Source organism: Oncorhynchus mykiss, chromosome 31, assembly GCF_013265735.2.
Source record: "Oncorhynchus mykiss isolate Arlee chromosome 31, USDA_OmykA_1.1, whole genome shotgun sequence".
Classification (NCBI taxonomy): domain Eukaryota; kingdom Metazoa; phylum Chordata; class Actinopteri; order Salmoniformes; family Salmonidae; genus Oncorhynchus; species Oncorhynchus mykiss.
In genome coordinates, this window is record NC_050571.1 from 22,363,961 (window position 1) to 22,387,476 (window position 23,516).

At 44.6% G+C, this 23,516-nt stretch overlaps 1 protein-coding gene across 5 annotated transcripts in view; it reads right to left on the minus strand.

Annotated features, from left to right (window-relative positions):
* Window positions 1–23,516, minus strand: part of LOC110504786 (slit homolog 3 protein) — a 445,911-nt gene that overhangs the window by 207,210 nt on the left and 215,185 nt on the right. The gene's annotated exons all lie outside the window — the stretch shown is intronic.

Genomic DNA, 23,516 nt, shown 5'->3' on the forward strand with positions numbered 1-23,516 from the left:
TGAGGGTTGCACAGTGTCCAAAGAAGGGCCAGAAGTATACAGAATGGTGTCATCTGCGTAGAAGTGGATCAGAGACTCCCCAGCAGCAAGAGCGACATCATCGATGTATACAGAGAAGAGAGTCGGTCCAAGAATTGAACCCTGTGGCACCCCCATAGACACTGCCAGAGGTCCGGACAGCAGACCCTCCGATTTGACACACTGAACTCTATCAGAGAAGTAGTTGGTGAACCAGGCGAGGCAATCATTTGAGAAACCAAGGCTGTCGAGTCTGCCGATGAGGATGTGGTGATTGACAGAGTCAAAAGCCTTGGCCAGATCAATGAATACGGCCACACAGTAATGTTTCTTATCGATGGTGGTTAAGATATCGTTTAGGATCTTGAGCGTGGCTGAAATGCACCCATGACCAGCTCTGAAACCAGATTGCATATCAGAGAAGGTATGGTGAGATTCGAAATGGTCGGTAATCTGTTTGTTGACTTGGCTTTCGTAGACCTTAGAAAGGCAGGGTAGGATAGATATAGGTCTGTAGCAGTTTGGGTCAAGAGTGTCCCCCCCCCCCTTTGAAGAGGGGGATGACCGCAGCTGCTTTCCAATCTTTGGGAATCTCAGACGACACGAATGAGAGGTTGAACAGGCTAGTAATAGGGGTGGCAACAATTTCGGCAGATAATTTTAGAAAGAAAGGGTCCAGATAGTCTAGCCCGGCTGATTTGTAGGGGTCCAGATTTTGCAGCTCTTTCAGAACATCAGCTAACTGGATTTGGGAGAAGGAGAAATGGGGAAGGCTTGGGCGAGTTGCTGTGGGGGGTGCAGTGCTGTTGACCGGGATAGGAGTAGCCAGGTGGAAAGCATGGCCAGCCGTAGAAAAATGCTTTTTGAAATTATCAATTGTGGTGGATTTATCAGTGGTGACAGTGTTTCCTATCTTCAGTGCAGTGGGCAACTGGGAGGAGGTGTTCTTATTCTCCATGGACTTTACAGTGTCCCAGAACTTTTTTGAGTTAGTGTTGCAGGAAGCAAATTTCTGCGTGAAAAAGCTAACATTGGCTTTTCTAACTGCCTGTGTATATTTGTTTCTAGCTTCCCTGAACAGCTGCATATCACGGAGGCTGTTCGATGCTAATGCAGAACGCCATAGGATGTTTTTGTGTTGGTTAAGGGCAGTCAGGTCTGGGGAGAACCAAGGGCTAAATCTGTTCCTGGTTCTAAATGTCTTGAATGGGGCATGCTTATTTAAGATGGTTAGGAAGGCATTTAAAAAAAATACCCAGGCATCCTCTACTGACGGGATGAGATCAATATCCTTCCAGGATACCACGTTCAGGTCGATTAGAAAGGCCTGCTCGCTGAAGTGTTTCAGGGAGCGTTTGACAGTGATGAGTGGAGGTCGTTTGACTGCTGACCCATTACGGATGCAGGCAATGAGGCAGTGATCGCTGAGATCTTGGTTGAAGACAGCAGAGGTGTATTTAGAGGGCAAGTTGGTTAGGATGATATCTATGAGGGTGCCCGTGTTTAAGGCTTTGGGGAGGTACCTGGTAGGTTCATTGATAATTTGTGTGAGATTGAGGGCATCAAGCTTAGATTGTAGGATGGCTGGGGTGTCCAGTTTAGGTCGCCTAGCAGCACGAGCTCTGAAGATAGATGGGGGGCAATCAGTTCACATATGGTGTCCAGAGCACAGCTGGGGGCAGAGGGTGGTCTATAGCAGGCGGCAACGGTGAGAGACTTATTTTTAGAGAGGTGGATTTTTAAAAGTAGAAGTTCAAATTGTTTGGGTACAGACCTGGATAGTAGGACAGAACTCTGCAGGCTATCTTTGCAGTAGATTGCAACACCGCCCCCTTTGGCAGTGCTATCTTGTCTGAAAATGTTGTAGTTTGGAATGAAAATTTCAGAATTTTTGGTGATCTTCCTAAGCCACGATTCAGACACAGCTAGAACATCCGGGTTGGCAGAGTGTTCTAAAGCAGTGAATAGAACAAACTTAGGGAGGAGGCTTCTAATGTTAACATGCATGAAACCAAGGCTATTACGGTTACAGAAGTCATCAAAAGAGAGCGCTTGGGGAATAGGAGTGGAGCTAGGCACTGCAGGGCCTGGATTCACCTCTACATCGCCAGAGGAACAGAGGAGGAGTAGGATAAGGGTACGGCTAAAAGCTATGCGAATTGGTCGTCTAGAACGTCTGGAACAGAAAGTAAAAGGAGGTTTCTGGGGGCGATAAAATAGCTTCAAGGTATAATGTACAGACAAAGGTATGGTAGGATGTGAATACAGTGGAGGTAAACCTAGGTATTGAGTGATGAGAGAGAGAAATAAGCCAATAAACACTAACCAGAACAGCAATGGACAAGGCATATTGATATTAAAACCTGTTAAGGATGATGCAAATTTTCGCAACTTTTTTTTACAAATCGCGCAACATTTCAACGTCCTGCTACTCATGCCAGGAATATAGTATATGAATATAATACGTATTTGTGTATAGACAACACTCTGAAGTTTCTAAAACTGGTTAAATCATGTCTGTGGCTATAACAGAACGTGTTCAGGAGTAAAAATCCCAGGGAAAACTGTTCACCAAAAACACACAAAAAATATTCATCCGCCAGTCTTTGAATTATCTAAGGCGATAGAAAATACAACGCCTACAGCTTCCACACGATGTCGCCAATACTGGCATTTCTTTGCACGTTTATCCTTGGTGGGATGACGTATAGGCACTTCCTGTCTTGGGGTGCACCCAGGAAATTATGAAAGTGAAAAAAATGGACGATGATTTCAAGACTTGCTGCTATCGAATACAGATCGCCCCGTGATCAATTTTATGATTATTAATGTTTATTAATACCTAAAGTTGGTTTACAAAAGTAGTTTGAAGTGATTTGTAAAAGTTTATAGGCAACTTTGTTAATTTTAAAAAGTGACGTTGCATCGTGTAAAGGTGAATTTTCCTTGGATCAGACGGCCTTCATAAATTGACATTTTGGGCATACTTTGACAAATTTAATCGGGAAAAATACCCAATTGTGATGTTTATGGGACATATAGGAGTGCCAACAAAGAAGCTCGTCAAAGGTAATGAATGTTTTATATTTTATTTCTGCGTTTTGTGTAGCGCCGGCTACCGCAAAATCTTTTTTTTAGGTCTCGTTCAGGTATTTTGGGGGGTGCATGCTATCAGATAATAGCTTCTCATGCTTTTGCCGAAAAGCATTTTACAAATCTGACATGTTGGCTAGATTCACAACGAGTGTAGCTTTAATTGAGTACCTTGCATGTGTGTTTTAATGAAAGTTTGAGTTTTATCGAGTACTACGAGTGGCGCTCTGAAATTTCCGCTGATTTGGTTCCTGTGCAGGAACCAAACATTTGCATCATCCGTAACAGGTTTTAAGGAGAGGCATGTTTAGTCGAGTGATCAAAAGGGTCCAGTGAGTAGAGAGGTTGGTTGGGGTCACGGCGATTTAGACAGCTAGCCGGGCCATCGGTAGCAAGCTAGCATAGGATGGAGGTCTGTTAATTAGCCACCTCGTGCGTTTCCGTCGGTAGGATTAGTGGGGTTCCGTGTGGTATGAATCCAAATCACACACAAAAAAACAAAACAATAGATATAGATATAGAGGCCCAAGAAAAAATTTAATAAATAAATAAATTGTCCTATAGGTCTATTCAGATAGCAGCCGATAAGACAGCTAACGGTTAGCGGACCGCAGATGGGCGTTCAGGTAACGTTGCGACGGAGGAGCCAGCCGGATAACTCCTTCGGGTAGATAACGTCAGTAGTCCAGTTGTGAAGGCCCGATGGTGCTCCGCGTTGGCAGTAAAACGGGTCCGGATAGGTGATTGTAGCCCAGGAGTGATTGATGGAACTCTTCAGCTGGCTAGCTCCGGAATAATTGATGTTTTCTCTGGAATCGACGAAAGCCGATAGTCACACGGATAGCAGCTAGCTAGCTGCGAGATCCAGGTATGAATGTCCAGAGTTAGCGGTTGAAATCCAGGGACATGGAGAGAAAAATAGGTCCGGTATGTTCCGTTCAGAGCCGCGCCGTACAAAACTGGCGATAGATTTTCGAGCTAAAGGATAGCTGATGACCACAAACCGTGGTTAGCTGAATAATAACGATTAGCCAGTAAAGAAGCTAACTAGCTTCTGATTAGCTTCTGATTAGCTTCTGGCTAGCTTCTGGATTAGCTTCTGGCTAGCTTCTGGTTAGCTTCTGGTTAGCTTCTATGGAGGATTACAGATTTGAGGTAAATAATACTTTCTTTTTTAAAAATAAATATAAATTGGTGAGGCGGGTTGCAGGAGAGTGTTATGAAGATGAGTTTATGGAAAATAAAAAAATATATATAACAAGGTATGCGAAAAAAGTTGTAAATATATATATATATACGGGACACGATAAGACGAGGACAAAAGACGTCTGAACTGCTATGCCATCTTGGACGAGCTGAGGTTGCCACTGGAGAGCACCCAGTGACCCTCTTTGGACTTATTGGGATCACCTGCTGGATGACTATTTAGGTTCCTCTGTGGACTGGGCCAGTTACTCAGGTCTAATGTCTTGTTCAGTGATCTCGTGTACCCTTGCTTTGTTGTTTTGCTGTGAAGACCTTAAGCAAATATTCTGGATTTACCCTTACCTCTGCCTGCTGTGTTTCTCTGCGCCTGGGTCCGAGTTCGTACTAGCATCAAAGTTTCCTACCAAGCATTCCAGAGTGGCATATATCATTTTCTTCCTCTCAGGACGGGCCCTGGCCTGGGCAGCAATCAGACATTTGTTTCCATTTGCAAAGCTTCACCTAGGAGATGAGGAAGGTTTTTGATCACCCCATCAGTGGAAGGAACACTGCTGAAAGACTCATTGCGCTTCGGCAGGGCAGCCGGGGCATAGCTGATTACACCATTGACTTTAGGACGCTCACCTCTGAGAGCGGATGGAATATAGAGGCACTTCACTCAGCTTCCCGGGAAAACCCTGACACTCTGGAGGAGCTTATCATTCTGGCCATCCGGATTGACAACCGGCTTCGGAAATATCGTCATGAGAGGACAGAGGGGCCCCGAGTTGGTTCCAGTGTTACGGGCCCCACTGAGGGAATCGATTCTTCATTTGTTTCACTGCCATATGCTAGGCCTGCTTGCCCTGTACCCTGTCGGGGTTCTCAATTTGGCTATGGTTCTTCTTCATATCCTTCAGAGGAGCCGATGCAATTGGGAAGCACCAGGTTTTCCGCTCTGGAGAGTCAGATACAGTCTCCTGCGGCCAATACGGTACGCACCTTGCTTCTGGCCAACCTGCGGTGTGACAATGGATAGTTGGACATTCCTGCTTTCATAGACTCTGGGGCCGCCGGCTGTTTTCTGGATCGCACATTAGCTCGCCAACAGAGGCTGCCACTCGCTAAGCTGGACACTCCGATGTCGGTCACTGCGCTGGATGGTCAACCCCTGGGGTCTGGGACGGTGAAGCAACTCACCCTGCCTATTCAACTATGAGTTCTGGATGACCAAGTGGAGCTTATCTAGTTACATCTGGTGGACTCTCCTGAGCTTCCCCTGGTTCTTGGACATCCGTGGCTTTCCACCCATAATCCTCAAATTGACTGGCCTTCGGGAAGAGTTCTGGGATGGAATACTTCATGCCAGTTCATCTGCCAGCAACTCTCTCCAAATTTCCGGTCCTGCTCGTCTGGAGACTTCCGATCCTCCTGTTCCTCTGGCTGGGAATGACAAGCCTGATCTTTCCCGCGTACCACGGGATTACTGGGATTTGGGTCAGGTCTTCAGCAAACAAAGGGCCAGCAAACTACCTCCTCACAGGCCCTACGATTGTGCCATCAACCTCCTGTCTGGTACCACTCCTCCTAGAGGAGGGATGTATTCTCTCTCAGGTCGAGAGACTGCAGCCATGAACAGTAATATTAAAGAGGCACTGGCGGCTGATTTTATTCGGCCGTCCACTTTACCAGGGTTTTTTGGGAAGAAGATGGGGGAAGAAGGATGGGGGATTACGTCCCTGTATTTATTACCAGGGTTTAAATAACATTACCACGAATAACCGTTATCCCCTTCCTCTTATGTCATCAGCTTTGGGAGGCTCCACGGATCTACGGTTTTCTCTAAATTGGATTCACAGAACGCATACAATCTGGTGCGCATTCTAATGGACATTATGAGTACCGGCTCCAGCTGTTTTCCAAGCCCTGGTTAATGATGTGCTGTGCGACTTCCTTCACCAGTTCGTGTTTGTGTACCTGGATGACATCTCATCTTCTCCAAGTCCATGGTTGAACATGTCCAACATGTCTGCCAGGTTCTTCAAAGACTCCTCGCTCATCACTTGTTTGTGAATGCAGAAAAGTGTGAGTTTCACATTCCTCAGATCTTCCTGGGGTACATCATGTCTCAGGGCTGTGTACTGATGGACTCCCGAAAGGGAGGAACGGTGGTAAACTGGCCGCAACCTAGCATGGTCAAACAAGTTTAGCGTTTTATGGGTTTTACTAATTTCTACCGGGAATTTGTAAGAAACTTTAGTGCTGTGGAGTGGCGTGGTGGTGTGTGCCGATGCTGGCACTAAGACGACACTCAATGAGTTGTACAGGGCCATAACCAATCAAGAAAATGCTCATCCAGAGGCGGTGTTCCTAGTGGACGGTAATTTTAATGCAGGGAAACTGAAATTAGTTTTACCAAATTTTTTACTTACAAGCAAAAACTCAAACAGGAAGCACCAGTGATGCGCTCAATATGGAAGTGGTCCGATGAAACGGATGCTAAGCTGCAGGACTGTTTCGCTAGCACAGACTGGAATATGTTCAGGGATTCATCCGATGGCATTGAAGAGTCTACCACATCAGTCACTGGCTTCATTAATAAGTGCATCGACAACGTTGTCCCCACAGTGACCATAAGGATACATCCCAACCAGAAGCCATGGATTACAGGCAACATCTACATTGAGCTAAAGGCTATAACTGCCGCTTTCAACAAGCAGGACATTAATGTGGACATTAATAAGAAATCCTGCTACACCCTCTGACGAATCATCAAACAGGCAATGCATCAATACAGGACAAAGATCGAATCCTACTACACCAGCTCTGACGTTCATTGGATGAGGCAGGGCTTGCAATTATCAAGGATTACAAAGGGAAACCAGTCCAGAGCTGCCATGTGACTCGAGGGTACCAGACGAGCTAAATGCATTGCTCGCTTCGAGGCAAGCAACACTGAACATTGCGTGACAGCACCAGCTGTTCCGGACAACTGTGTGATCATGCTCACCATTGCCAATGTGAGTAAGACTTTTAAACAGGTTAGGAATGGGCCAAAATTCACCCAACTTATTGTGGGAAGCTTGTGGAAGGCTACCCGAAACGTTTGACCCAAGTTAAACAATTTAAAGGCAATGCTACCAAATACTAATTGAGTGTATGTAAACTTCTGACCCACTGGGAATGTGATGAAAGAAATAAAAGGTGAAATAAATCATTATCTCTCCTATTATTCTGACATTTCACATTCTTAAAATAACGTGGTGATCCTAACTGACCTAAAACAGGGAATTTTTACTTGGATTAAATGTCAGGGATTGTGAAAAACTGAGTTTACATGTATTTGGCTAAGGTGTATATAAACTTCCGACATCAACTGTATGACAGTTAATGAAGTCACTGAAACTCTTTACAAGGAGTTGCAGTCAGTTTTGGAATTGGTGGCCAGTAATAAATTGGTTCTGAACATTTCTAAAAGCAAGAGCACTGTATTTGTTAAAAATCATTCCTTAAGCTCTTGACCTCAGCTGAATCTGATAATGAATGGCGTGTCTGTTGATCAAGACTAAATTAGTTGGTGTTACCTTGGATTGTAAACTGTCATGGTTTTATAAGACACATTCATGTGTTAAATTCCAAATGGTTTGCATAGTGAACTTACGCACAGTTCTGACACACACACTCCCTACCAGACATGCCAGCAGGGGTCTTTTTAAATCCAGAACAAATTCAAACCCAAATCCAGAACAAATTGAAGAAAGCGTACAGTATTATATAGAACAATTATTGCATGGAACTCCTATTGCTCAATAGAACAGCAAACCTGGTTTTAAAAAACAGATAAAGCAACACCTCACGGCACAACGCCTCTCCCCTGTTTGACCAAAATATTTAGTTTGTATTTATTGATATGTAGAGTAGGCTATGTGTGTGACAGTTTTTAAATAACAGTAGTTAATGTTCTGTATTATGTAATGTTTCATGTTCTGTGTACACCCCAGAAAGAGTAACTGCGGCTTTTGCAACGGCTAATGGGGAACCTAATAAAATATCAAATAATGAATTCACTTCAGTTGACTGATTTCCTTATATGAACTGTAACTCAGTAAAATCTTTGAAATTGTTGCATGTTGCTTTTATATTTTATTTCAATATATATACAGTACCAGTCAAAAGTTTGGACACATCTACTCATTTCAAGGTCTTTCTTTATTTGGACTATTTTCTACCTTGTAATATAGTAGTGGAGACATCAAAACCATGAAATAACACATATGGAATCATGCATTAACCAAAAAACTGTTAAACACATTCTTCAAAGTAGCCACCCTTTGCCTTGATGACAGCTTTGCACACTCTTGGCATTCTCTCAACCAGATTAATGAGGTAGTCACCTGGAATACATTTCAATGAACATGTGTGCCTTGTTAAAAGTTCATTTGTGGAATTTGTTTCCTTCTTAATGCGTTTGAGCCAATCAGTAGTGTTGTGACAATGTAGGGGTGGTATACAGAAGATAGCCCTATTTGGTAAAAGACCAAGTCCATATTATGGCAAGAACAGCTCAAATAAGCAAAGAGAAATGACAGTCCATCATTACTTTAAGACATGAAGGTCAGTCATTCCGGAAAATAATCAATTTTAGAATAAGGCTGTTACATAACAAAATGTGGAAACAGTCAAGGGGTCTGAAATCTTTCCGAATACACTGTATATGAAAGGAGATCATTAACTGTTAGTTCTTAGAATATCCAGGGCTTGTACTCCTCTACCTCAGGTATGAAGACCAGGAACTAGATTTTCTTATCAACATCAAAGGTTAAGACATAATAATACTTTTAGAAATATGGAGCCGTGGTGATAAAACTCAACACAATCCTGAGTGACAATGTTTTATATATACTGTAGGTACGGTGTATGCTTCTCCCTCAGATTCATCTTACTATGATGGCGCCGGAGAGAATGGCTGCTGTTTTATGGTCTCCTAATCAATTGTGCTATTGTGTTTGTTATTTGGAACTTATTTTTGTACATAATGTTTCTGACACCATCTCTTATGACCAAAAAGAGCTTCTAGAAGTCATTTTTTTCTTTAATGAGTTGGACAAGAGGGATTTACTCCAGACACCAGACAAGGCCCTCATCCTCGTCATTCGCAGGAGAAAGAGAAGGACACATTGAGGAAGAAGGTTGATGTGCCTTGTAAGGATCCGGCTGCGAGTGGGTAATTTGCCTTTACCATCGGTCCTATTGGCCAACGTTCAATCATTGAAAAATAAAATAGTCAAACTACAAGCACGTATATCCTACCAACGGGACATTAAAAACTGTAATATCTTATGTTTCACAGAGTCGTGGCTGAACGACGACATGAATAACATACAGTTGGCGGGTTATACACAGTATCAGCAGGAGAGAACAGTAGCCTCTGGTAAGATAAGGAGTGGCGGTCTGTGTGTATTTGTAAACAACAGCTGGTGCACGACATCTAAGGAAGTCTCAAGGTTTTGCTCGACTGAAGTAGAGTATCTCATGATAAGCATCTATATTCTTCATAGCTGTCTATTTACCTCCACAAATCGATGCTGGACCACACACAATGAGCTGTATACGGCCATAAGCAAACAGAAAAATGCTCATCCAGAGGAGGCGCTCCTAGTGGCTGGGGACTTTTTCCCATAGGGCGACACACAATTGGCCCAACGTTGTTTGGCCGATGTAGGCCGTCATTGTAAATAAGAATTTGTTCCTAACTGACTTGCCTAGTTAAATAAAGGTTAAATAAAACATTTATTAAAATAATGCAGGGAAACTTAAATCCGTTTTACATCATTTCTACCAGCATGTTAAATGTGCAACCAGAGGGAAAAAAATCTCAAGACCACCTTTACTCCACACACAGAGACACATTCAAAGCTCTCCCTCGCCCTCCATTTGGCAAATCTGACCATAATTATATCCTCCTGATTCCTGCCTACAAGGAAAAACTAAAACAGGAAGCACCAGTGACTCAGTCAATTAAAAAGAGCTCAGATGAAGCAGATGCTAAGCTACAGGACTGTTTTGCTAGCACAGACTGTAATATGTTCCGTGATTCTTCTGATGGCATTGAGGAGTACACCACATCAGTCACTGGTGTGGTGTTGTCCCCACAATGACTATACGTATATACCCCAACCAGAGCCATGGATTACAGGCAACATCCGCACTGAGCTAAAGGGTAAAGCTGACGCTTTCAAGGAGCAGGACTCTAACCCGTAAGCTTGGAAGAAATCCTGTTATGCCCTCCAACGAACCATCAAACAGGCAAAGCGTCAATACAGGAATTAGATCGAATCGTACTATACCGGCTGCGATTCTCGTTGGATGTGGCAGGGCTTGCAAACTATTACAGACGACAACGGGAAGAACAGCCGCGATCTGCCCACCAGACGAGCTAAATTACTTCTATGCTCGCTTCGAGGCAAGTAACACTGAAACATGCATGAGAGCATCAGCTGTTCCGGAGGACTGTGTGATCATGCTCTCCGTAGCCGATGTGCGTAAGACCTTTAAACAGGTCAACATTCACAAGGCCACAGGGCCAGACGGCTCACCAGGACATGTTCACCGAGCATGCACTGACCAACTGGCAAGTGTATTCACTGACATTTTCAACCTCTCCCTGCGTGAGTCTGTCATACCAACATGTTTCAAGTTGACCAGCATAGTCCCTGTGCCCAAGAACACCAAGGTAACATGCCAAAAAGACTACTGACCCGTAGCACTCATGTCTGTAGCAATGAAGTGCTTTGAAAAGCTGGTCATAGTCCACAACAAACACCATTATCCAAGAAACCCTAGACCCACTCCAATTTGCATACCACCCCAACAGATCCACAGATGATGCATCTCTATTGCACTCCTCACTGCCCTTTCCCACTTGGACAAAAGGAACACCTATGTGAGATTGCTATTCATTGACTACAGCTCAGTGTTCAACACCATAGTGCCCTCAAAGCTCATCACAGGCTAAGGACCCTAGGGCTAAACACCTCCCTCTGCAACTGGATCCTGGACTTCCTGACGGGCCGCCCCCAGGTGGTAAGGGTAGATAACAACACATCGCCACGTTGATCCTCAACACGGGGGCCCCTCAGAGGTGCATGCTCAGTCCCCTGTACTCCCTGTTCACATCACCGGGGCCAAGCTTCCTGCCATCCAAGACCTCTATACCAGGTGGTATCAGAGGAAGGCCCTAAAAATTGTCAAAGACTCCAGCCACCCTAGTCATAGACTGTTCTCTTTGCTACCTCACGGCAAGCGGTACCGGAGAGCCAAATCTAGGTCCAAAAGGCTTTTCAACAGCTTCTACCCCCAAGCCATAATACTCTTGAACAGCTAATCAAATGGCTACCCAGACTATTTGCATTACCCCCCCACCACTCCCTCTTTTACGCTGCTGCAATTCTCTGTTCATTATCAATGCATAGTCACTTAAAGTCTACCTACCTGTACATATTACCTCAATTATCTCGACTAATCAGTGCCCTGCACATTGACTCTGTACCGGTACCACCTGTATATAGCCTCGCTGTTGTTATTTTACTGCTGCTCTTTAATTGTTTGTTACTTTTATTTCTTATTTTTTACTAAAGACACATTTTTCTTAAAACTGCATTGTTGGTTAAGGGCTTGTAAGTAAGTATTTCACTGTAAGGTCCACACCTGTTGTATTCGGCACATGTGACAAATACAATTTGATTTGATTTGAGTTTCATGATAATTTCCAAAGAGAGACCAGTCAATATTACTCGCCAACGTGCAATCATTGGACAATAAACTAGACGAGGTGCGATCACGAATATCCTACCAACGAAACATCAGAAACTGTAATATCTTGTGTTTCACGGAATCGTGGCTGAATGATGACATGGATATTCAGCTAGCGGGATACACGCTGCACCGGCAAGATAGAATAGCACACTCCGGTAAGACAAGGGGGGGGCAGTCTGTGCATATTTGTAAACAACAGCTGGTGCACGATATCTAAGGAATAATCTAGATTGTGCTCACATGAAGTAGAGTATCTTGTGATAAAATGCAGACCACACTATTTGCCTAGAGAGTTTTCAGCTATACTTTTCGTGGCTGTTTATGAACCACCACAGACGGATGCTGGTACAAGACTGCATTCAGTCAGCTGTATAAGGAAATTAGCAAACAGGAAACCGCTCACCCAGGGGCGGCACTCCTAGCGGCCGGAGACTTTAATGCAGGGAAACTTAAATTAGTTCTACCTAATTTCTATCAACATGTTAAATGTGCAACCAGAGGGAAAAAAATTCTAGATCACCTCTACTCCACACACAGAGACATGTACAAAGCTCTCCCTCGCCCTCCATTTGGTAAATCCGATCACAATTCTTTCCTCCTGATTACTGCTTAGAAAAAAAATTAAGCAGAAAGCACCAATGATTCGGTCTATAAAAAAGTGGTCAGATGAAGCAGATGCTAAACTACAGGATTGTTTTGCTAGCACAGACTGGAACATGTTCCGGGATTCTTCCGATGGCATTGAGGAGTACACCACATCAGTCACTGGCTTTATCAATAAGTGCATTGAGGACATCGTCCCCACAGTGACTGTACGTACATACCCCAACCAGAAGCCATTAATTACAGGCAACATGGAGCCCCTCAGGGGTGCGTGCTCAGTCCCCTCCTGTACTCCTTGTTCTCCCACGACTGCATGGCCAGGCACGACTCCAACACCATCATTAAGTTTGCAGATGACACAACAGTGGTAGGCCTGATCACAGACAATGACGGCCTATAGGGAGGAGGTCAGAGACCTGGCCGGGTGGTGCCAGAATAACAACCTATCCCTCAACGTAACCAAGATTAAGGAGATGATTGTGGACTACAGGAAAAGGAGTACCGAGCACGCCCCCATTCTCATCGACCGGGCTGTAGTGGAGCAGGTTGAGAGATTCAAGTTCCTTGGTGTTCAAATCACCAACAAACTAGACTGTTCCAAACACACCAAGACAGTCGTGAAGAGGGCACGACAAAGCCTATTCCTACCCAGGAAACTAAAACGATTTGGCATGGGTCCTCAGATCCTCAAAAGGTTCTACAGCTGCAACATTGAGAGCATGCTGACTGGTTGCATCACTACCTGGTATGGCAATTGCTCGGCCTAAGACCGCAAGGCACTCCAGAGGGTAATGCATACGGCCCAGTACATCACTGGGGCAAAGCTGCCTGCCATCCAGGACTTCTATACCAGGCGGTGTCAGAGGAAGGCCCTAAACATTGTCAAAGACCCCAGCCACCCCAGCCATAGACTGTTCTCTCTACTACCGCATGGCAAGAGGCTTTTCAAAAGTTTTTACCCCCAAGCCATAAGACTCCTGAACAGGTAATCAAATGGCTACCCTGACTATTTGCATTGTGTGCACCCCCAACCCCTTTTTTTGCTACTCTCTGTTTATCATATATGCATAGTCACTTTAACTATACATTAATGTACATACTACCTCAATTGGCCCGATCAATCAGTGTCCCTGCACACTGGCTAACCGGGATACAGTGCCTTGCGAAAGTATTCGGCCCCCATGAACTTTGCGACCTTTTGCCACATTTCAGGCTTCAAACATAAAGATATAAAACTGTATTTTTTTGTGAAGAATCAACAACAAGTGGGACACAATCATGAAGTGGAACGACATTTATTGGATATTTCAAACTTTTTTAACAAATCAAAAACTGAAAAATTGGGTGTGCAAAATTATTCAGCCCCCTTAAGTTAATACTTTGTAGCGCCACCTTTTGCTGCGATTACAGCTGTAAGTCGCTTGGGGTATGTCTATCAGTTTTGCACATCGAGAGAATGACATTTTTTTCCCATTCCTCCTTGCAAAACAGCTCGAGCTCAGTGAGGTTGGATGGAGAGCATTTGTGAACAGCAGTTTTCAGTTCTTTCCACAGATTCTCGATTGGATTCAGGTCTGGACTTTGACTTGGCCATTCTAACACCTGGATATGTTTATTATTGAACCATTCCATTGTAGATTTTGCTTTATGTTTTGGATCAGGCCTTAGGCCTGTATTTTCTTAATGACAGAATTAGAGGGGATTCTTTGGGAAGATTCACCTGCTGCTCAGCTCTTTGGACCAGTGTTGTTGACTATAAAATCTTAGACCCCTCCTCCATTAGTGCATTCACTGTCAGACCACAGACACCATTATCTGACCACTGTCAGACCACAGACACCATTATCTGACCACTGTCAGACCACAGACACCATTATCTGACCACTGTCAGACCACAGACACCATTATCTGACCACTGTCAGACCACAGACACCATTATCTGACCACTGTCAGACCACAGACACCATTATCTGACCACTGTCAGACCACAGACACCATTATCTGACCACTGTCAGGCCACAGACACCATTATCTGACCACTGTCAGACCACAGACACCATTATCTGACCACTGTCAGACCACAGACACCATTATCTGACCACTGTCAGACCACAGACACCATTATCTGACCACTGTCAGACCACAGACACCATTATCTGACCACTGTCAGACCACAGACACCATTATCTGACCACTGTCAGACCACAGACACCATTATCTGACCACTGTCAGACCACAGACACCATTATCTGACCACTGTCAGGCCACAGACACCATTATCTGACCACTGTCAGACCACAGACACCATTATCTGACCACTGTCAGACCACAGACACCATTATCTGACCACTGTCAGACCACAGACACCATTATCTGACCACTGTCAGATGAATGTATTTTTTAAACGACCTCCACCCAAAGACCACACAAACAGGCCTTTACACTGATTAATGTCAATAAAACGTATTGATGGGTCCCTGACAGTGCAATACACTTCAACACAGCATTGCACTGCCCAGAAATACAACCTGTATCAATGATTTATATTCACGTACATTCAGCCCAAACCTCCCTGACATAAATTTGGCTGTGAATAAATTAAATGAGATCTATCATACAGCAGCCACAAAAGCAAATTTATGCAGAAGAAAAAAACAGTTCTAATTGGAAACCTCAAAAAGAAAAATGGTTTGATGCTGAATATAATCTTGGAAGAAAAAATGTTTAGATCTTTATCAAATAGAAAACATCACCAATCACAAGATAGAGACATTCGGCAACAATATTGTGACACAATGAAAGAATAGAAAACAAAACCTAAGATGGAAGAAACAGAAGCATTTTGAGAACACTCTGAAAGAGACTGAAGACTCCATTGATGGATATCAGTTGTTGGAGAAATGGAACGGTCTAAACGGAGCACAGAGGACTGATTTAGCTATTCAAAATGGCAACATTTGGAAAGATCATTTTGAAAGGCTCTATGGAATAACAGCATCAGAAGACCTTAGCTTAAATCAAAGAAATATGCAAGAAAACCAATTAAAAGCAACCAGAACCCAATTGACTACCAAATTACACAGGATGACCTTTCAAAGAAAATACAAAGCCTTAAACCTGGAAAGGCATGTGGCCCTGACAGAGCAGGAGACACTCCTACAAATGAGGAAACACCATATAAAATCTACATACAGAATTATGCATAATTACCCTAAATACCCAAAGAAAGTACCAAATAACACATGCAGAGAGTAACTCAGAAAATTACATTTAATTGTAAATATAAAGAAAAGGACACTTACATTTTGGCACCATATGAAATGAAGCCCCAAAACATCTTTACAATTAAAAACAATGGAAACCCAAGAGCTGAACCCTGAAAAGAGTCCCCTATGTCATCTGTTAAAAACACACAAAAAAACTATTATCCAAACACACAGGGAAATCATTCAAATTGTTACAGAAATGAAAACCTCCTATTTGACAAATTGGGAAAATGAAACAAGAACACAGAAAAAACTAAATTGCTATTTGGAACCTCAAAAGAGAATACAAATTGGCAGAATATCTCTACACTGTCAGATATACAAAACAGAGACAGATCCTGAACAAATACAGGCTCAAAAACCACCAAATGGCTATAGAAAAAGGGAGACACAAAAAGACATGGCTACCCCAAGAGGTGTGTCTATGTGGTCACTGTACGACAGGGGAAGTAGAGACAGGGATGTACTTTTTCCTCTACGGTGAGAAATACTCCCAAATAAGATAATATCTTTTAAAGAAAATATCCCAATCAATTCCCAACGTCTTTGCATTTACAAATTACAGAAAGCTGGGAGTTATTCTGGGTGAGGGAGGAACTGCAAATATGACTGCCAGATATGTACAGTTGAAGTCGGAAGTTGACATACACCTTAGCCAAATACATGTAAACTCAGTTTTTCACATTTCCTGACATTTAATCCAATTAAAAAGTATCTGTCTTAGGTCATTTAGGATCACCACTTTATTTTAAGAATGTGAAATGTCAGAATAATAGTAGAGAGAATTATTTATTTCAGCTGTTATTTCTTTCATCACATGTGGGTGGGTCAGAAGTTTACATACACTCAATTAGTATTTGGGAGCATTGCCTTTAAATTGTTAAGCTTGGGTGAAACGTTTTGGGTAGCCTTCCACAAGCTTCCCACAATAAGTTGGTTGAATTTCAGCCCATTCCCCCTGACAGAGCTGGTGTAACTGAGTCAGGTTTGTAAGCCTCCTTGCTCGCACATGCTTTTCAGCTCTGCCCACAAACTTTCTATAGGATTGACGTCAGGGCTTTGTGATGGCCACCCCAATACCTTGACTTTGTTGTTCTTAAACCATTTTGCAACAACTTTGGAAGTATGCTTGGGGTCATTGTCCAGTTGGAAGACCCATTTGCGACCAAGCTTTAACTTCCTGACTGATGTCTTGAGATGTTGCTTCAATATATCCTCATAATTTTCTCTCCTCATGATGCCATCTATTTTGTGTAGTGAACCAGACCCTCCTGCAGCAAAGCACCCCCAAAACATGATGCTGCCACCCTCATGCTTCACGGTTGGGATGGTGTTCTTCGGGCTTGCAAGCATCCCCCTTTTTCCTCCAAAGTTAACGGTGGTCATTATGGCCAAACAGTTCTAATTTTGTTTCATCAGACCAGAGGACATTTCTCCAAAAAGTACGATCTTTGTCCCCATGTGCAGTATGCCTGAGCGGTATGACAACTGCGTGGTCCCATGGTGTTCGTACTTGCGTACTATTGTTTGTACAGATGAACGTGGTACCTTCAGGCGTTTGGAAATTGCTCCCAAGGATAAACCAGACTTGTGGAGGTCTACAATCTTTTTTCTGAGGTCTTTTCTGGTTTATTTTGATTTTCCCATGATGTCAAGCAAAGAAAATCAAATCCAAATCAAATCTATAGGAAATCTATAGAGGCACTGAGTTGGAAGGTAGGCCTTGAAATACATCCACAGGTACACTTCCAATTGTCTCAAATGATGTCAATTAGCCTATCAGAAGCTTCTAAAGCCATTACATAATTGTCTGGAATTTTCCAAGCTGTTTAAAGGCACAGAAAACGTCTGACTCACTGGAATTGTGATACAGTGAATTATAAGTGAAATAATCTGTCTGTCAACAATTGTTGGAAAAATGACTTGTGTCATGCACAAAGTAGATGTCCTAACCGACTTGCCAAAACTATAGTTTGTTAACAAGAAATTTGTGGAGTGGTTGAAAAACTAGATTTAATGACTTCAACCTAAGTGTATGTAAACTTCCGACTTCAACTTTGTATGGTTCCCATAGGGACATCCCATGACAATGAATTCCTTGAAGTATTTACATTGTAAATAACTAACAGTAATACATAGTGTAACCATCATCTATGTACATTTTGTTGTTTATTTATTACCCATTCATTATTTTTCTTTTTATAATAGTTTTTATTTTTAATTTACATTTATCGACCGAAGATTCCACAATACAACAGCAGTAGTATTGTACCTGTATACATGATTATATGTACTATTATTATTACTACTGAAATTAACTGGATTTCATTATCCTCTTGCAATGTACTGGGTTTACTGATAGAGGGAGAGAGTAGAGAGAGAGGCATAGAGGAAGAGAGTAGAGGGAGAGAGAGAAAAAGAGAGAGAGGGTAGAGAGTGAGAGTAAAGTGAGAGAGAGAGAGTAGAGCGGGAGAGAGAGAGAAAGAAAGAGAGACAGAGAAAGGACTCGGAGACTAGTGCCTTAACAGAATAGACCCACTAGCCCAGCCCTATTAATCTGTCATCGGGAAGGATGGAGCAGGATTCTTAACCAGCAACCGCACGCCTCCTAATTAATTTGGGGACCCAGCTGATCGACGTTCATCAGCTAAGACAACAGGAAGTGAATGGGGTTGGAGTGTTTTCGAGACAGGGGTTAAGTCACAGATGGTTCCATGTTGCTTTTATAGTCCCTGCTTTTGTTTTAGAAAGAGTAGTGCGCTATGTAGGGAATAGGGTGCAATGGCAGGGAGAGCTGCTCTGCTGTCACTGGGCTGGGTGATGGATAGACTAAAGGGCTTCAGGAGGAGGAAAGGACAGTGGAAGGGATGGAGATAAATCACGCAGCCAATCTATAGCTAGCTACTGTGTCCTGTCCTGATTAGCACAGCACAGCAGAGGACAGGACAGTCTGTGGCTATTTAGTCAGTGTCCTTCTGTAGACAGACGTGGACACAAAGCCTAAAGAGTGATGATGTCTCTCTCTCTCTTGATCTCTCTATCTCTCTCTCCCTCTTTCTCTACACGAATATGAACTCGGACAGAGAAGACACTGCAGAGCCCACTAGATGAGGTGGAAAGGGGTGACGGGTGAGGCAGTAAGAGGAGTGATGGGTGGGGCAGTAAGAGGGGTGATGGGTGGGGCAGTAAGAGGGTTGATGGATGGCAGTAAAAGAGGTGATGGGTGGGGCAGTAAGAGGGGTGATGGGTGGGGCAGTAAGAGGGTTGATGGATGGCAGTAAGAGGGGTGATGGGTGGAGCAGTAAGAGGGTTGATGGATGGCAGTAAGAGGGGTGATGGGTGGAGCAGTAAGAGGGGTGATGGGTGGGGCAGTAAGAGGGGTGATGGGTGGAGCAATAAGAGGGTTGATGGGTAGGGCAGTAAGAGGGGTGATGGGTGAGGCAGTAACAGGAGTGATGGGTGGGAAAGTAAGATGGGGGATGGATGGGGCAGCAAGAGGGGTGACGGGTGAGGCAGTAAGAGGGGTGATGGGTGGGAGGGTAAGAGGGTTGATGGATAGGGCAGTAAGAGGGTTGACAGGTGAGGCAGTAAGAGGGGTGATGGGTGGGAGGGTAAGAGGGTTGATGGATAGGGCAGTAACAGGGTTGATGGATGGGGCAGTAAGAGGGGTGATGGATGGGGCAGTAAGAGGGTTGATGGATGGGGCAGTAAGAGGGGTGATGGGTGAGGCAGTAAGAGGGGTGATGGGTGGGAGGGTAAGAGGGTTGATGGATAGGGCAGTAAGAGGGTTGATGGATAGGGCAGTAAGAGGGGTGATGGGTGGGGCAGCAAGAGGGGTGATGGATGGGGCAGTAAGAGGGGTGATGCGTGAGGTAGTAAGAGGGTTGATGGGTGGGAGGGTGAGAGGGTTGATGGATGGGGCAGTAAGAGGGTTGATGGATGGGGCAGTAAGAGGGTTGATGGATGGGGCAGTAAGAGTGTTAATGGGTGGGGCAGTAAGAGGGTTGATGGATGGGGCAGTAAGAGGGTTGATGGGTGGGGCAGTAAGAGGGTTGACGGGTGAGGCAGTAAGAGGGTTGATGGGTGGGGCAGTAAGAGTGTTAATGGGTGGGGCAGTAAGAGGGTTGACGGGTGGGGCAGTAAGAGGGTTGACGGGTGAGGCAGTAAGAAGGTTGACGGGTGGGGCATTAAGAGGGTTGACGGGTGGGGCAGTAAGAGGGTTGACGGGTGGGGCATTAAGAGGGTTAACGGGTGGGGCAGTAAGAGGGTTGACGGGTGGGGCAGTAAGAGGGTTGACGGGTGGGGCATTAAGAGGGTTGACGGGTGGGGCAGTAAGAGGGTTAACGGGTGGGGCAGTAAGAGTTGATGGGTGGGGTAGTAAGAGGGTTGACGGGTGGGGCAGTAAGAGGGTTGACGGGTGGGGCAGTAAGAGGGTTAACGGGTGGGGCAGTAAGAGGGTTGACGGGTGGGGCAGTAAGAGGGTTGACGGGTGAAGCAGTAAGTAGGATGATTGGTGGGGCAGTAGGACTGTGTTGGAGTCTGTAGTGTGAGTCAGTGGGCAGAGCCCTGGGTACAGTGGTACAGTGTGTCGTGTGATGGCGTGGTCGGCTAAGCTGCGCCCTGAACGGTCTGCGAGCGGGATTAGTGGGTGACATAAAAGGCTGAGCGCCGCCATCTGCAGCGAGCGACATGTCTTACGGTCCGAGGTGGTCATAAACCACCTCTCACCGCCAAAACATAATTCAAACAAACAGTGAGATGGCACAGCATTCTGGGTAGGAGAGTGTGAAGCGGGTTGCTTTTTATGAGCCACATGCAGGAAGACAGGACAATAGAAGCCCAGGGGGAGGGTGACTGGGGCAAAGTGGTGACCGGGGAGGCTGGGGGCGAGAGGCTGGGGGAGGCTGATGGAGAGAGGGGAGGCTGGGGGAGAGAGGGGGGGCTGGGGGAGGCTGGTGGAGGCTGGGGGAGAGAAGAGAGGGGAGGCTGGGGGAGAGAGTGGATGCTGGGGGATATCGCAGCTGCAGAGCTGGACTCTCAATCACCCCCTGCGTTTAATTGATATAGCAGCTGCAGAGCTGGACTCTCAATCACCCCTTGCGTTTAGTTGATATAGCAGTTGTGAGGCTTCAGTGTTTAGACCAGAGGGACATCAGTGCGCTAGCCTCATACATGGCCAATAACTCACTGTCAGCCCAGCCCAGTGGAGGTTGCTTTGCTGGCTGACAGAGATCTGTATTCTGCCACTTTTGCAACAACATGTCATGTCCATGCTCTCTGGCAAATACGTTTGTAAGCCTGGAGACATACAGTGGGCAGCCATTTTGTTACAATTAATGGACAACATTGTGGATTGACATATTGTGTTAAGGATAGACAGATACAGTAGTCTCTGTGTGTGTGTGTGTGTGTGTGTGTGTGTGTGTGTGTGTGTGTGGGTGTGGAGCTGACACTTAACAGAACACAGCCAAGGGCGGCATTCAGCCCAGAAAGCCCAGATGCAGATCATGTTATCTGCTCTGACATATACAGACGTGTGACATGTGTCTCATTTGTTTAGAGAGCCATTAGAATAATATCTCCCTGTTTCTTGTAAATGTAAAAAAAGAAAGAAGGAAAAGCCAGGCAATCTGAAAGCTGGGGGAAATGAATGCCACTCCAGTTTTCAGTAGCCAATAAAGCTTTCTGCAGGATATCAGGGATGAGATTACGCGTGTGTGGGGAGAGCGGTGTGTCCCTACTGTAGAGCAGTAGAAAAGGAGGGCATTAGGGGAGAGACGAGAGAGCATATGAGAAAATCAATACATGGGCCGATTGGAATCTGTAAGGGTTTTTCTTTGGAAGGAAACTGGAGGGTTAGACTATTTCAGCAATTAAATCAGGAGTCACCTTGCTGGGGCTGGGGTGGAGGCGTACTGAGGAGGAGTTGTGTGTGTGTGAGGGGGGGGGGGGGGGTTACAAAAAAGTTGCAAGCTACCACTCACTGTCTCCCTCCCTCTCTCCCTCAATCCTATATGGTCTGTGAACAGCTGAAGAATTAGCCATGGCTAACTGTGCTAAATGCTATAACAAGTGACGAGGTTGTGCTTGACCGTCCCTCTCTCCTCTCTCCCCCTCTCTCTCTCCCTTTCTCTCGCTCTCTTTGTGGAGATAAGTGTATTCTAACACTCTGTTTAGGACCAAATAGCATTCTAGTTTGCTCTGTATTTTGGTAAATTCTTTCCAATGTGTCGAGTAATTATCTTTTAGTTTAATTCATGATTTGGTTGGGTCTAACTGTGTTGCTGTTGCTGTCCTGGAGTCTGTTTGTGTTTGTAAACAGAGCTCCAGGACCAGCTTGCGTAGAGGACTCTTCTCCAGGTTCATCTCTCTGTAGGTGATGTCTTTGTTATGGAAGGTTTGGGAATCACTTGCTTTTAGGTGGCTATAGAATTTAACGGCTCTTTACTGGATTTTGATCATTAGCGGGTATCGGCCTAATTCTGCTTTGAATGCATTATTCGGTGATGCATGCAGAGTCTCAATTTGGTGTTTGTCCCATTTTGTGAATTCTTGGTTGGTGAGCAGACCCCAGACCTCACAACCATGAAGGGCAATGGATTCTATAACTGATGAAATTATTTTTAGCCAGATCCTAATTGGTATGTCAAATTTTATGTTCCTTTTGATGGCATAGAAGGCCTTTCTTCCCTTGTCTCTCAGATCGTTCACAGCTTTGTGGAAGTTACCTGTGGTGCTGATGTTTAGGCCTGAGGTATGTATAGATTGTTAGGGCAACGGTGTCTAGATGGAATTTGTATTTGTGGTTGTGGCTGGACCTTTTTTGGAACACCATTATTTAAGTCTTACTGCGATTTACTGTCAGGGCCCAGGTCTGACATAATATGTGCAGCAGATCTAGGTGCTGCTGTAGGCCCTCCTAGGTTGGGGACAGAAGCACCAGATCATCAACAAACATTAGACATTTGACTTCAGATTCTAGTAGGGTGATTCCGGGTGCTGCAGACTGATCTAGTGCCCTCGCCAATTTGTTGATATATTTGTTGAAGAGGGTGGGGCTCAAGCTGCATCTCAGTCTCACCCCATGGCCCGTGGAAAAAAATGTGTGTGTTTTTTTTACAATTTAAACTGCACACTTGTTGTTTGTGTAGATGGATTTTATAACGTTGTATGTTTTTTCCCTCAACACCACTTTCCATCAGTTTGTATAGCAGACCCTCATGCCAAATTGAGCCAAAATCTTTTTTTAAATCTCTCTCTATGAGTGTTTAGCTGGCGGGACCTGTGTGGGTCCCTGGCTGTCTTTCAAACAGCCTGCCGCTGCATGACTTCCACTTGGCTAACCCTAACCCTGTAATTTATAGCAAAAGGTTTAAAAAGGCACCTTAGTTCAGCAACACTGAGAGGGAGTGGTCATTCTATGGGTGCATCCCATAGGGCTCTGAGCCGTGATACTTCACTCGAAACACAGAGGTCGGCCCATTAAGCCTAATCTCAACAACACAATAATTGCAGTGAATCATCGATAAGCCCTCC